The following is a 14,200-nucleotide window of genomic DNA, read 5'->3' on the forward strand; positions in this document are numbered from 1 at the left end:
CTTGAAGACTGGAATTGCGACCTATCAAAACTCCCAGATAAATTTCGACTAGGTGAAGGCGAGATGGGGCTAAACATATCAGAGGAATTGTTCAGGTCAGCCAGAACGTCAGCATCAGACAATCGAAAGCTACGATGGAAACGAGACATCTTAGCAGTGTACTAGTAATCGGCGCAGGCAACAATTACGTAACTTCGACAGGGCTCACAACAACATTTTAAAGGTCACGTTGGGCGTATACCATTTTGGTGGTAGGGGTGTAAAATATTATTGAGATTGCAAAATATGACATTTAGCAGTTTCATAACCTTCAGTGATTGTTTTTATTCTCCATACTAACATTTATATTTATTAATATACCATACTGTGTATACTGGAAACATCGTGTTTGATTTTTAGTCACAATCAAAACGCCGGTTCCCACTCAGACTGCAATGTTCAGACCCTCAATTTTTGGACAGCGTTCTTCTGACGCCTGTGAAGCTTCTCGCAAAGAACTGTGGGAGACTAGCACACAAACTGAAGTGTTCGACATGGCTGAACAGAGTATTAGAATGGCGTGACAATATGAATCTAAACGGTGCACATATTGCAAACAAGACCTATCAAAATCAGCTTTTTATGATCACCGAAGACGTAAAGGTGCATGTGTGAAGTCGAGTGGAAATTCGAGTCAAATCAAGAACCTTACACTGGATACAGATGTTGACGGTTTATTTCTTGAACAAATGTCGAATTCAGAGTTTGGGGACTCTGCACATATGGTTGCTGCTAACCCAGTAGATAATTATTATGACTTTGGCGAAGGAGACAACAACAATGATACAACCAGCGAGAATGAAGCAGAGTGTAGTGGTGGAGGCGAGCATGAAAATGCCAACGAAAAGCAATTGGTAAGTTAAGTTTAGTTTAATTTGAAAGGTGGAAGGTAAAATTTATGTACTGAGATCGCCAAATATCCTTTACATTCTTTTATTACCCTTCACGCCTGTGGCATAACTTGGCCGACATAACTCAAAATCCTGTCACTCAGTCTCTGTCTTGGGAAGTATCAAATACATAAGTCGTCTGGCACCAATTGGGCGACAGACGTGCAGTTTGTGTCAAAGACAGACCGGAACCAGATAGTATGGAAACAAATGATTTTGAATCCAGCGTGGAAGGGGGTGCTTCTCTTTTGGGAAAACCATAGTTTCAACTTGCCAGTGATTGGGTAATAGCAATGTTGTTGGTGAGGGCAGGTGATTAGGTTCTGTCTTGTACTCTACAATACTTTTTAGCCTAGATAACATTTTAGAAAGTTTTAAATCTATTTAACCAATCAAACGATTTCTATTCATTCTGCCACCAGAGAAATAATGAATTATACCACTGCTTGGCTATAGATTAATGTAGTTATTACTTCACATCTAAAAGCAGCATATTTATGTGTCCATAATTTTTTACGTGACTTTATGCTTGATAATAACTTACAGCAAACCTCAGCATATACTATCAGGAACCTGTTATTTTGTACATAATCTTTTCGCAGTTGCTCATAGGAGATAACGAAAATAATTTTTGTTTACAGTAATTAGCAAAAAATTCAGAGGGTTGGTAGAGATTTTAATTTAATATTCTTTAGCCAAACCTATAACATTTTGCGACCATATAAAATCTGTTTTTTATGTATAAAGTTGTCATTATATAATTACCTGCCATGAGCCATGGCCTTCCTATACAATAGAAAGTAATTACATCTGATCACAGAAATGTGATTGATGACGTTATTAGAGCATGAAATAAAATTTTGTGAAAATTTTGCAGTTTTTCCAAGATTATTGTCAATCCACTACTAACTACATTGTAGCTAGGATTACCCTTGTAAGTCACTATGTTTGTCCACTTGTCTCTGTCCACATATCCATATTAAATTATTTTGTAATTTCTTTGGCTGGCATAATCATGCTCAACTCAGGACGAAAAAATCCTCCTCACTGTTTTTATGGCTACAACTTTTTTTCCATTTTTTTTCCCTGCACCAAATGTATCTCCTCCTACAACATATCTCTTTTTTTGAAATCATGAACAAAAAATACAGAACTTAAGGAAATAAATACAGAAACAAAGTCCAAAGTCACTCGTGTAAAATACTTATGTAATGTAAATATTTTAGCTGGAATTTATTTTTACAAAAACTATTATTTTGGCATTTTGTATGGAATTTATTTTCACTGATTTTTGATGAATTGAATGTAAAATATAGAAAAAAAAGGTATGCTGGATTATATTTTCACTGAATCATTCCTTCAGTAAAATTATTGAAAATAAATTCCAAGTTAAAAAGTATTTTACAGTATTTCGCCTTTTGATATTTGACGAAAAACATGTCCTACCACTGCCATGGCAACAGCCAACAAAATTATTTGTTGCATTCCCAACAGATCGCCAATCACTGTTCCAGCTTGTATTTAAAATTTAAAATTACAACCGTTTCCAAGAGTCACATGTAGGCCAGTATCTTATAGCAAGATTTTACATTTTTAACATGCACAGCATGAGAATAGATATGACAAAGAAACAAGGGATAATAAAAGTCTGGCCTAAATTATAAAACTGAAACTACCAGAATAATACAATGTATAAGCAATTTGTAAATTGTTCAGTCATCGTTCTTGACCAAAATCGTTGGAAGAACACCGATTTATTGTTTGTGAGAAATATATTCACTGATTTTTAGAATGTGTTTGTAAACTTGTAATCACAATTTAGTACAGGTATTTAATTTCATTATTCATTATTGATTAATTAGGAACCTGATGAAGAAGTATGGGAGGAAAAGGAACTATCTGAAGCTGCTGATATGGAAAATAACTTGTCTGCTGATGAACCAGTTTCTAACCACCACATCACCATTCACAGGACCAGTAAAGGCATTCTTCTTGATCTTGTTGCGATGGCAGTTTCTATATAATGTATCAGATAAAGCTATGGTGGTGCTGTTTGCAATTATGTCAAAGTTTATAAGCATCATAGGAAATTTATTGGAAAATGACAAGTTGAAAGACATTGCAAAGTCATTTCCTGTGACATTTTACAGTGTCCAGTCACTCCTTGGTTTAAAGAGAGATATCTTTGACAAATTTGTTGTATGCCACAAATGCCATTCTCGATACAGTTATGAAGACTCCTTTGAAATTAACAGCAGAGGGAAGAAAAAGTCAAAGAAATGTTATCATGTTTCATTTCCAAATCACCCTCAAAGGAGGCAAAGAAGACCATGTGGCACATATTTGTTAAAAACTGTTAGAGGGCAAAATGGGCAAGAGTATTTGTATCCAAAACGTCTGTATTGCTACAAAAGTATTAAGCAGACTTTAAAAGAACTATTGAGCAGACCAGGTTTTACAGACAAGCTTCAAGCTTGGAAGCATAGAAATGTTCCTGATGACATTTTAGGAGATGTTTATGACGGGAGAGTGTGGAAAGAGTTTATGACAGGACCGGATAAGGAGGATACGCTTGCAGTCATGTTAAATGTGGATTGGTTTCAACCGTATAAGCATGTGAATGACTCTGTTGGAGTGATTTATCTTGTTTTGCAAAACCTGCCACGTGAAGAACGATTCAAACCAGAATACATTTTATTGGTTGGTGTAATTCCTGGTCCGTCTGAGCCTAAACGTAACATCAATTCTTATTTAGACCCGCTAGTTAATGAATTGCTGGAACTGTGGCAAGGAGTTCCTATTGAGGATAGCTCATACTGTGGGTGGAACATCTATAGAGTGATGCTGTTATCTTTATCATGTGATATACCTGCTTGTCGTAAATGTGGAGGTTTTCTTGGACATTCTGCAGAAAAAGGTATGATAACATTTTCATAAAAATGTCTTTGTGGCACTTTGTTCTGCTCTATGTCTCAGCATTTATTTCAAGTCCAGCCTACTATTTGATGTTTAATAATGCTATTTAAATGGGTCATTAGAGACGGGGTGAAACTGCCTCATGTATATACAATACGGGTATTTTTAATACTTATCAACAGGGTGTAATAAGTGTCTGAAAAGTTTCAAGCGAGCAGGATTTGGAAGTAAACCAGACTATTCCGGCTATAATCCAGATGAATGGGAACCTAGAACCAATGAAGAACACAAGCTCTATGCTGGTAAGTTGAATATACATACAGTGATTAATTAACAGAAAATAATTTGGGCATGGTATAATCTAGCCACTTTAGCAACCACACATACATGACATACTATCAACTGATGTAACACGTAATTTTGTGTCAAAAATATATTTTCGAGTCACTTGAAAAACTATTGAAGTTTGGGGAAAAGTCTAGTCAATTAATTATTTTTCATGGTCATCAAAACTTTAAGTATCGCCTGGGAGTAAAATTTCCAAACAAATTGTGTTGCCATAGAACCCATTAAAACCTAATATACAAGGCATTACATAGTACTCATACGTCTCAAAGTGACTTGAAAGTTTCTTCAGAATTACAATGCAAATAGTTTTTGAAATGTTCACATCAAATGACATTATTTCATAGTATGGCTGCCTTGAACTACATGTACCATACTCATCCAACTTAGTGCCCAGGGTACTCGGCTCCAAAAGTCGGGGGGTTGGGCGCTTACTCGAGCACCCCCTTAAAAATGGTGCAAAGTGAAAATTTTTGTTCATGTAACAGATTGAGGAGATTATTACTTCTTTGAGAGAAAACAAAATTACGAAATTAGTTGTCATCATTTATTTGGGTGTGCACTTAAATGTAGCAGAGTATGGCAATTAACACAATAAAGATAAATGGGCTTCGCAACTATAAATAGAGATGTAGAAATATTACCAATATTTTGTAACGGTGTATTCATAACATTCTACTTTCACAGACTTTACTTGTATACTGTCACTAATTTCTAGAATTATGAAATTTATGTGACAACAGTTTAATTGATTGATATTATTTTTTATCTTCATAACCATAATGGAGAGTATTCAGCTTTATTTTGCATAATATAATTATTTCAATGAATAGGGTCATAACCTTCATTTACTATTTCCTTTGTTTTCTCTCAAATAGGGTTAGCAGAACGAGCTCATACAAAAAGTCAGCGCCAGAATATTGAGAAAAAGTATGGTGCCAGATATTCAAGTCTCTTTAGGTTACCATATTACGATGCCATACGTTTTAGTTTAATCGATCCCATGCACAATCTTCTATTAGGCACAGCTAAACATGTTCTAAAAGTTTGGAAAAAGAAGGACATTATTTCTGAAACTGATCTTGAGACAATTCAAGATCGAGTGAATGAAATGAAGGCGATAGTGATGTTGGCCGTATTCCAAGTAAAATCAGCTCTGGATTTGAAAGTTTCACAGCAGACCAATGGAAGAATTGGACATGTGTGTACTCGCTGGCTGCAATTTGTGGTATTGTGACTGGTGAACACTTAGATTGCTGGAAAGCCTTTGTGATATCATGTCGAACATTACATATGTAGCAGGACAATTTCTGTACAAATGGTCAACACTGCACACACTTCCCTCAGAGTGTTCTGTAAAAAGTTTGAAAAGTTATATGGTGTAGACTTTTGTACACCCAACATGCATTTACATATACATTTGAAACAATGTGTATTGGATTACGGACCAGTGTATGCATTCTGGCTCTTTTCGTGTGAGCGTTATAATGGAATTCTGGGAAACTTCCCTAACAACAATCACACTATTGAACTTCAATTAATGCGCAGATTTGTGCAAGGTTTCCAGGTGCATTCCTTGCAGTGTAGTACTAATGATAGCTATTTTGACACTGTACTTGCCTCATTTGATACTAATTGTAAAGGTGTTTGCTAGAGTCCACCATTGGAGATGAGCAGTGTTGTTTTTATGACAGTATTAGGCAAAGAACTAGTACCTTGCATACCATATCATTTTGTGAAAATGATTCACAAGTTCCACTCCCACCAGTTGCACAATCTGTTTTAGATTGTGAAGATTTAGAATTGTTGAAAACTATGGACAGTTTTTTATATCTTAATTGTGCTGTAAAATTGGTTATTGGCTTAATCAAAACCTTCAACAGAGTCATGCAAGATGGACAATTGTACTGTTCAAGTTCTTCTAGAAATCAGCAACATGCATGTGTTATTGCTAAGTGGTGTAAAAAAAATGCATCTGGATTTTTAGAAATAGATCCACTCTGTGAACAAGAGAGTGCTGGGTTCATTGTTCAACTACTTCGCAGTGAAATTATTTTGCAGGTTGGAAATGCCAAATCTAAAAAGGTTTCACATATTATTGCCAGAGTTGAGTGGCTCAAAAAACATCCTAATAATGTATGGTGCGGTGACACAAAACCCATGACTGCGGCACAGTTTATTCCATTAGGAAGAGTTAGATCTCGTTGTGCAGTTTCTAATGCACATGTAGAATTTCCATATCAAGTAGGCAATCAAGAACGATTGCTGAAAGAGAAAATGATGATTGTTGTTCCATTGAGAGCTGTCACTGTTTAATGCACAATGGTTAAAATTTAAGTCAAACTGGACAAGTGTAATATTTATACATGCGTAAATACCCAATGCGTACATTTTGCAATGATTTTACTTGTATGTACATATATGTTGATTTTTTTACTAGATTAAAGCATTTATTGTTATTTAAAACTGTTTAATTTTACCTGTTTGATGATAATTACTCTATCCTGTTTTATTTTGTTCACATTGTTGTACATTTTAAATTTCCATACTTTTTTCCAGCTAATGTGGCACCAACTCTCATCCTATCATGACGGCCATTACTCCATTCTATATTTTGTTTAGGGTCTACAAACCCTTCTCCAATATTCTAAATGGCCAATTCCTCAGTGGGTTTATCCATCAGAAACATGACAAAATAATACAGTAATTTAATTTACAGTACATTGATTTCTTTGGTGTAGGTAGTTTGCTGTCAAAATTTGTTTTTTTCTCAAAATGGGTCAATAAAAAGATTTGTACAGCACACTAGCAAACTAATTTGTGCCCATTTTAAAAAGTGAGTGTTTATGGGTGTGCTAATTATTTTATGAACGAAATACCAGAGTGTGACAAGACGTCAGACAATAATTCTTGTAAAATGAATGTTAGTACTTGAGGTATACATTCATTTACATTTATAAATGAAAACGAAATAAAAGTTTCCAGACTGGATGCAGTCAGTAATTGTTATAGGTTCTGTTGGATACTCTCACGTCGCCGCATAGTACAAAGACTAATGTTTCGTGGCATAGTGTTTTTAACTAAGCGTTAAAGAGACAACTTAACACCTATTGTCCGTCAATTGCTGAGATGCAATGCGTGATGGGGGCCTTACTCAAGGTGTCAACTAGGGTGTCGAGAAGTGACGGTACGTACTTCTCGGCCGGTCCCATTTTGGTATACCTATAAAAAAAAAAAAACTCGCTACAATGAGTTGAATTCATTATCTTATCTCTATTTCTCGATTGGGCAGCATGTCAAAGCGAAAGCTATCTAGCCTGTTCGTACGCCATAAACTCGCAGCGATAGACCGTGTCAAAAAGAGGTGAAACCAAGTTAGGGGTTGCACGTGATCTAGCAGTGGTTGAGCCCACTATTCGTGGGTGGGTAAAAAATAAAAAGTAAATTTGTTTTCAAAGTTGACCAAGACACGGGACTGAACAGAAAAACGGGCGAAATTGTCCGAAAATGGTGACATCGATAAAGCTGTTTACGTTTCTTCAAGAACGGTCTGACGGAACTCCACTCTCTGGTCCCATCACCCAATGCAAAGCACACCACAACTCAGACATGACCATGATATGACGACTTTGAATTTGAGGCCAGTTCAGGGTGGTTCTTGCGATGGCAAAGAAGACACGCTATCAATAAACGCAGTCTCAATCCAAGGCTAAGCTCGATCTGCGAACATGGACGCTGTCAGAACTTTTCCCAAAAAACTGATAGAAACTATCTATGAAGGTGGTTATTTTGACGAACAAGTTTATAATTGCGATGAAACTGGTTTATTTTGGAAGCTGTTACCGTCAAAGTCGCAAGCAGCAGCAAACGACCCACATAATATCGGACACAAACAAAATAAACAATGCAATGTTTACAGCAAACATAGTCATGATTTTATTCAAATACTGCCTGACACATGTGATGATACATCAATTAACTAAACTGAGGTTTTATATGTGCTTTTTATATGTTTTTCAATGCACGACCTCCCTCTTTCACGACGTACCTCGGTAAGTCGCGGCCCTCGATAAGTCACGGTTTTTGCTTGGATCCCGACACCCGCGACTTAGCGAGGGGTCACTGTATAAACTTAAAATTCACAACTTTATTACCTAGTGGTGAAAATGGCCCATCACCTGTTATGCCACATTATCACCTCCCGTAGCATAATGCTGATAATCCATATTATATCTACTTTAAACCGCATTCTCACCACGAAGCCATAAACAAAATTCAAGTTTGTTCGAAGGTATAATCACGCATGATGTTATTGAACGAGTTGGAAGCAACTTGTCTAAAATTTGGGTACACATCCTGGAAAGAAAAAAAAACGTACGTAGGCATGTAATATGTTTAGGGGTATAGATTCTGTTTCAAATATCTAGCGTGCTCGGACAAAAAACCTAGCAAAAAGGGGCAAAAACACCTTTCGTTTAGGCTTCTAAATAGATGAAATAAAACTACCCCCACAATTATGGTTAATATTTTCGCCTGATCATTTGTTTGTGGGGTATAAATTCTGTATACTGAATTATGTGAAAGGAATAGCTAATTTACTGGTATGTTCAACAAAACATGATTAAGGGTACAATTTAAAACATATTTGTTCAATAAGAACCCAAATTTTAGCTGACGTGGCCGTGTGACATAGATCACAAACCGGAAAATAGTTTTCTCGGGCAATTGCAAACGTCGTTGTAATTGCATGATGAATTGCCCAACTGAAATTTGGAGTAAAGTTTGAGGCATACACCGTTTAGTGATTTATTCTACATATACAATAAATAAAAATTATAGCTATGGAGTTGACTATTTGAAACTCAGGTGTTAATGACAGAATTAAAAAATATGCACAGTAAAAAAATGTAAACTGTCGGCAGCGATCACAACTAGCATGTGTCCGCAAAGATACCGGAACGGACAAGCTATGCTCCTCGTATGCGTAAATATACAGACTTCGTAAAACAACGTAAATTGTACTTCAAGAATGCACATAAAATACGTACATATACGCTGCGTGCCACTTAAGTCGGGTATTGGGGAAAGAAACCGTCAAAATACGTAGCGCATATGTACGTATATTCAACGATTTGTATACGTAATAATATCTGCGTTTACTGAACATATAACGTGAATAGACACAAAATGTATATCTGCGTATACAATGGTATATCAACGATTTTGCCCAGCGTAGTTAGCTAACATTATGAGATTTTTGGCTGACATCATATATTTGATGAATACAAATTCATTTTTGGTTTGAGTGGGTAAATCTTCATGAAACTTTTGATAATAATTAACAGCAAGGTATAAAATCCAGCTACACTGTCTAAGTTTACTTTTTCTACATCTAATTTTGAAATTCTAAAACAATATTCCTATGGGCTTTTTTTCCATATTTTTAAAACATCTCAAATCAAAAATTTACTACTACATGGAATTGCTCTTTTGATCCTAACAAAATAACAAAACATCTTTGGTACATTACATTACATTATAACCACCACCACGTACGATATACTTCTCGCTCCTTAAAACTTAATCCCCCCCACAGGTTTGAGGTACATTTATCTGTTAATCCCCACCATAGGTGTGAAAAAGTTACGTTGATAGTGAACAAATAATCACTGATAGCATAATTCAGAGACAATCGGTAGACAAATATACCAAAATTAGCATACAATTGGTAACTTACAACGGAGCACTATTTTAGGATCGGTGAATACGTAATGATAAAGAACTGTACTACCGGTACTCATACTTATTCCTTAGATGTAAGCTAGTATATAGCACCCCCTAGTGTTCAAATGAAGAGAAACTAAGTTTAAGGATGCTGTACACGTTTTTGGTATTGATTTTCTAAACTGATATTTTCATATAAAATATTTACTGAACCACACAAAGCTATATATTGATGGAAAGCCTATTTCACATTGGATGTGAAATCGACAAGATAGTGTGTACTTGGATTGCTATATGTTGCGAGGACAAAAATACAGATATATAGCAACTTCCGAGGACATATACACCTTCAGAGGACCTTTTTCATAGTCCTCGGAAAACATAATTTATATAATAGTTAATTTGATTATTAATACGTTTTGCGTAGCTTAGGTTTAGTATCGGGGGAAGGTATGCACGGCAAATGTGATATCCCAGAGTTCAATGCGTTTTGTACCATCCAATATACACTTTATCTCCGCACGAGGGCGCAATTTCAAATTGAAAGAAAAACTAGCATACACGCTATTACCATTCTATGACCTCAATTGACCCACCAGCCTCATTCCCAACTTGATAGTGGAATTCTCATTTTTTTGATGTATTTAAAGTTTTTTACCCGGATCGTTTTAACCATTTCAATAAATAGTTATAGACTATAATTGATTATGCGAAATTACTGCATTTTTGGTGGTTTTTGGCCTACTCCTCTCACTGTTATGTTAGAATTACCGCGAGAGTGCCTCCTATGGATTGTCAACATGGCGGCTCACAAAGTTACGTTCGGTAAGTCCTTTTTTTTTACGTTTTACACACAAAAAAAGCAATTTTTAGAAAATAACGTTCGATTTCTTCAATTGTTGGCGCCTTTTTTGTTGCAATAATGCTGGTCGTGAAAATGAAAAACGTAATTTTGTTGGGGATTTCGAGAGCTTTACAACGGTATGTAGATCGACCATATACACGTTATGTCCCTCATAGGAGTAGTGAATAAAGTGTCATAATGTATTTTGTCATTAATTTGCATACCATATATTCACTATTGAGATAATATATACACTATTGAGATACTATGGGTATAGGGATAAAATGAACATTTTCCATGTATCTGTTTTTGATACCAATGCATTTCATTTGTTTCTCTCAATATTATTTTCTGACATATTATTCAAAATAAATTATGTAATATTAAAGTGAGAATATACTAAATATAGTTAATAACAAATGATTTTCAAAAAAAATGTGCCACGCCCCCTCCACTTGCCCCATTTCTCCAGTGAACGTGACACACATTGATGTGTTTGAAGTTGAAGAATTAATACCTAGAAAATAGTGTCATTACAAATTTGACAATTTAGGCTGACTTTAGAATAGTTTTAGCAAGTGTAAATAATAATTTATTATTATGACAGATTTTTTATATTAAATATTGAGATTAGTTTAATAACAAATGATTTTCAAAGAAAATGTGCCAGGCCCCCTCCACATGCCCCATTTTTTACAGTCAAAGACTTCATAGAAAATAGTGTCATTACAAATTTAACAATTTAGGCTGACTTTGGAATAGTTTTACCAAGTGTAAATAATAATTTATTATTATGACAGATTTTTGATATTAAATATTGAGATTAGTAATGCATCTTGTGTTTTGTTTCAGATCTTTTGTGCTGAACTTACCATGGACAGTTTGCATGTGACGAGTGATACCTGGCTTGATTTTATATACAACATGGAGATGTGATGCACATAGTGTTTTGTATTCCTTGTGTGTGCCAAATAAAATTTCAAAATGTGATTCAGCAGAATCCAACAAATTCACTTCAATGTGTTCAGTGTATTTAATTTCAAATGCTAGTGAAGCTGCTTCAAGTTTCTTATCAAGTTTGTTAAGATCATCCTTTTTAGTAACTTGAAGTAACTTTGCTGAATGATTTGTTTCATTAATTTCAACCTTGGTATCAAATTGGTCGACCAGTTTTGTTTCATATTGCTTCACATCATGTTTTTGATCTTCAGATAACTTTGCAAACTTTTGTATAAATTCCAGTTGTTGGTCGATCTTTTGAGCCTCGTTGAAGAGCTTGTCAATTAGTTTACCCACGTTTCTCAATTTAGCATGAAGGTGATCCATAGTGTATTCATTTATGGGGTCATACTTTATAAGAGGATGATTACTCTGACCATTACTTTTTTCTTCTGCCCATGAATTCATATCCGCAAGAGTGATAGACATATCCAATTTATGATTTGGATTGTGACATTTATGAACTGTAGCCAAACATAAATTGCAGAAAAAACTGGTATTCTTTCTCTGCAAGACCAAACTTTTATACTTTTCATCTCGTTCCAGTTTTCTACAGTATTTCATCCTCTTTATACCATGTTGGGCAAATTTTTCAGTGCATGCCAGAACAGGAAGAATATCAACTTCTATCAGTGCATCACTCTCTGGGGCATTTATAATGGCAAATGGAATGCGGCTTGCATCAGAAGACTGGATTTGGATTTCTCCATACTTCATTACCATTATATTTTATCAGACGTATAGCACCACTGATGGCAAATACTTTGAAATTTTGGGACACTCCCTTGAAATCTTGGAAAGTGTGGCCACCCTCACCTACAACTATTTCTAACTTCTGTCTCTCATTTTCATCATCAAGGTCATAATCCAATTTCTTTTCAGTCAATATGTTGAGGACACTTTTCCAAACCAGGCCTTCAATATCATGAACAAACCAGCCCTTTTTATTTTGAGAGGCAGTTTCTGACACCATTTCAAATTATTTCACAAAGTGGTTAATTTGAGAATTCTTGAAACATTTTCTTGTGTTCTCAGAGATTTCTCTAAACCATCATTGTCAGATTCAGATAGACCGCCCCCTAGATGGATAAATATGTGTTCTGCTTCAGAATCATTCCATAATTTAGTGTCATTTGTAGTCTGATCTAATTTCTGGGAAGATGGTGCTGCTAATAAAGCCAATTTAACAGAAGGAGGCAGAATATCTGATGTAATGGCTTCCTTGAAAAATGATACAGATAATACTGATTTGGCAAATGTTTTATCTTTATTTAATCGTAATTGCCAAAGGGCACTCTCATCAAATCCAGACAACTTTTCACCTACTGCCTGGTGCTGATTTAAGATTTTACTGATGTAGGCTCGACTCCCAGTGGCTTTCTTAGAAATTGCTGATCTTTTCGTGCTAAATAGAACTGCAAGAGAGACTTCCAAATATTTCTTTGAATCATCCCATTCGTGACCCTTTAAATTTTCCAGCAAATTTCTCACCACTTGTCTTACTTGAGATGGCCCTTTTTGAATGATCAAATCGGAAAGTTGCCCTATTTCATTAGCAACGAGCGATCTCGCCTTCATCAGCTTAAATCTGTGAAAAGCACGGCTGGCAATAGAGCTTGCCGTCATTCCCATAACGAACAAATCATTCGATGCGATAGCATAAAATCGCCTACAAACCATTTGAAGTGAGCACATCGTTTTAACTTTCTCGAACTGTGATATATAGTCATCACTGTCATTAAAAAAGCAACAAAACCCGAATATTCGAGTCAAAGTCTCGGAAGAAAGATCAGAAAGCGAACGACCTTGTGTGTCCACGGACAACATCGGCGATCGAGTGAGCAGTTGAAGCCAATTTCCCACGTAATTTTGCGGCTAAACTTGCCTGCTTGACTCTTTTGGATACTCTTTAATAGCATGATTGTGTAGGAATACGTCCAGAAAATGTGATATTGGTACAATAAATCGCACGATAAGCACATGGAAGGCTAACCCGGAAACAACACAAGCTCTAAAAACGGTTTTTGCGCAGAACGATGCCAGAATTTCAGTTCTGCGCATAGCAATATGCGTTGGTACAGAACGTGTTGAATTCTGGGTAAAACCTCGTACCGTGGTATGGTTCAGGTTATATTAATATTAAGATAATTGTACCATACCTTACCCCGATACTAAACCTAAGCTTCGCAAACATTTCTATGTTCAGTCACGGGATATTCAACTCTTGTTTAATTAAACTTAATTAAAATGCAATTCTCCATTGTATTGCATTGTAATTGAGTTTAATTAAACTTCAATTAAAACGCAACCCTATATAGGAACGCGTTTTAATCGAGTTCATATCGCAACTATATTAAAAGTTAATTCAACTATATTAAAAGTTAATCCAATGAAGTCCTCGGAACATATAGCAATACAAGTATGTGTGTGTATGGACGTGTAT

The 14,200-nt window shown here is 35.5% G+C and overlaps 1 long non-coding RNA gene and 1 pseudogene across 1 annotated transcript; both read left to right on the forward strand.

The window, feature by feature from the left end:
* The first annotated feature begins 533 nt into the window (after positions 1–533).
* On the forward strand, positions 534–6,656 carry LOC144342948 (uncharacterized; annotated as a pseudogene).
* Positions 6,657–10,488: 3,832 nt separating this feature from the next.
* LOC146745970 (uncharacterized) lies at positions 10,489–11,771 on the forward strand. Its single transcript, XR_014929434.1, has 2 exons — positions 10,489–10,739; positions 11,611–11,771. It is a non-coding gene; the product is annotated as an uncharacterized LOC146745970 (long non-coding RNA).
* The last annotated feature ends 2,429 nt before the right edge of the window (positions 11,772–14,200 follow it).

This window comes from Saccoglossus kowalevskii, chromosome 5 (assembly GCF_978046115.1).
Source record: "Saccoglossus kowalevskii chromosome 5, keSacKowa6.1, whole genome shotgun sequence".
NCBI classification, from domain to species: Eukaryota; Metazoa; Hemichordata; class Enteropneusta; family Harrimaniidae; genus Saccoglossus; species Saccoglossus kowalevskii.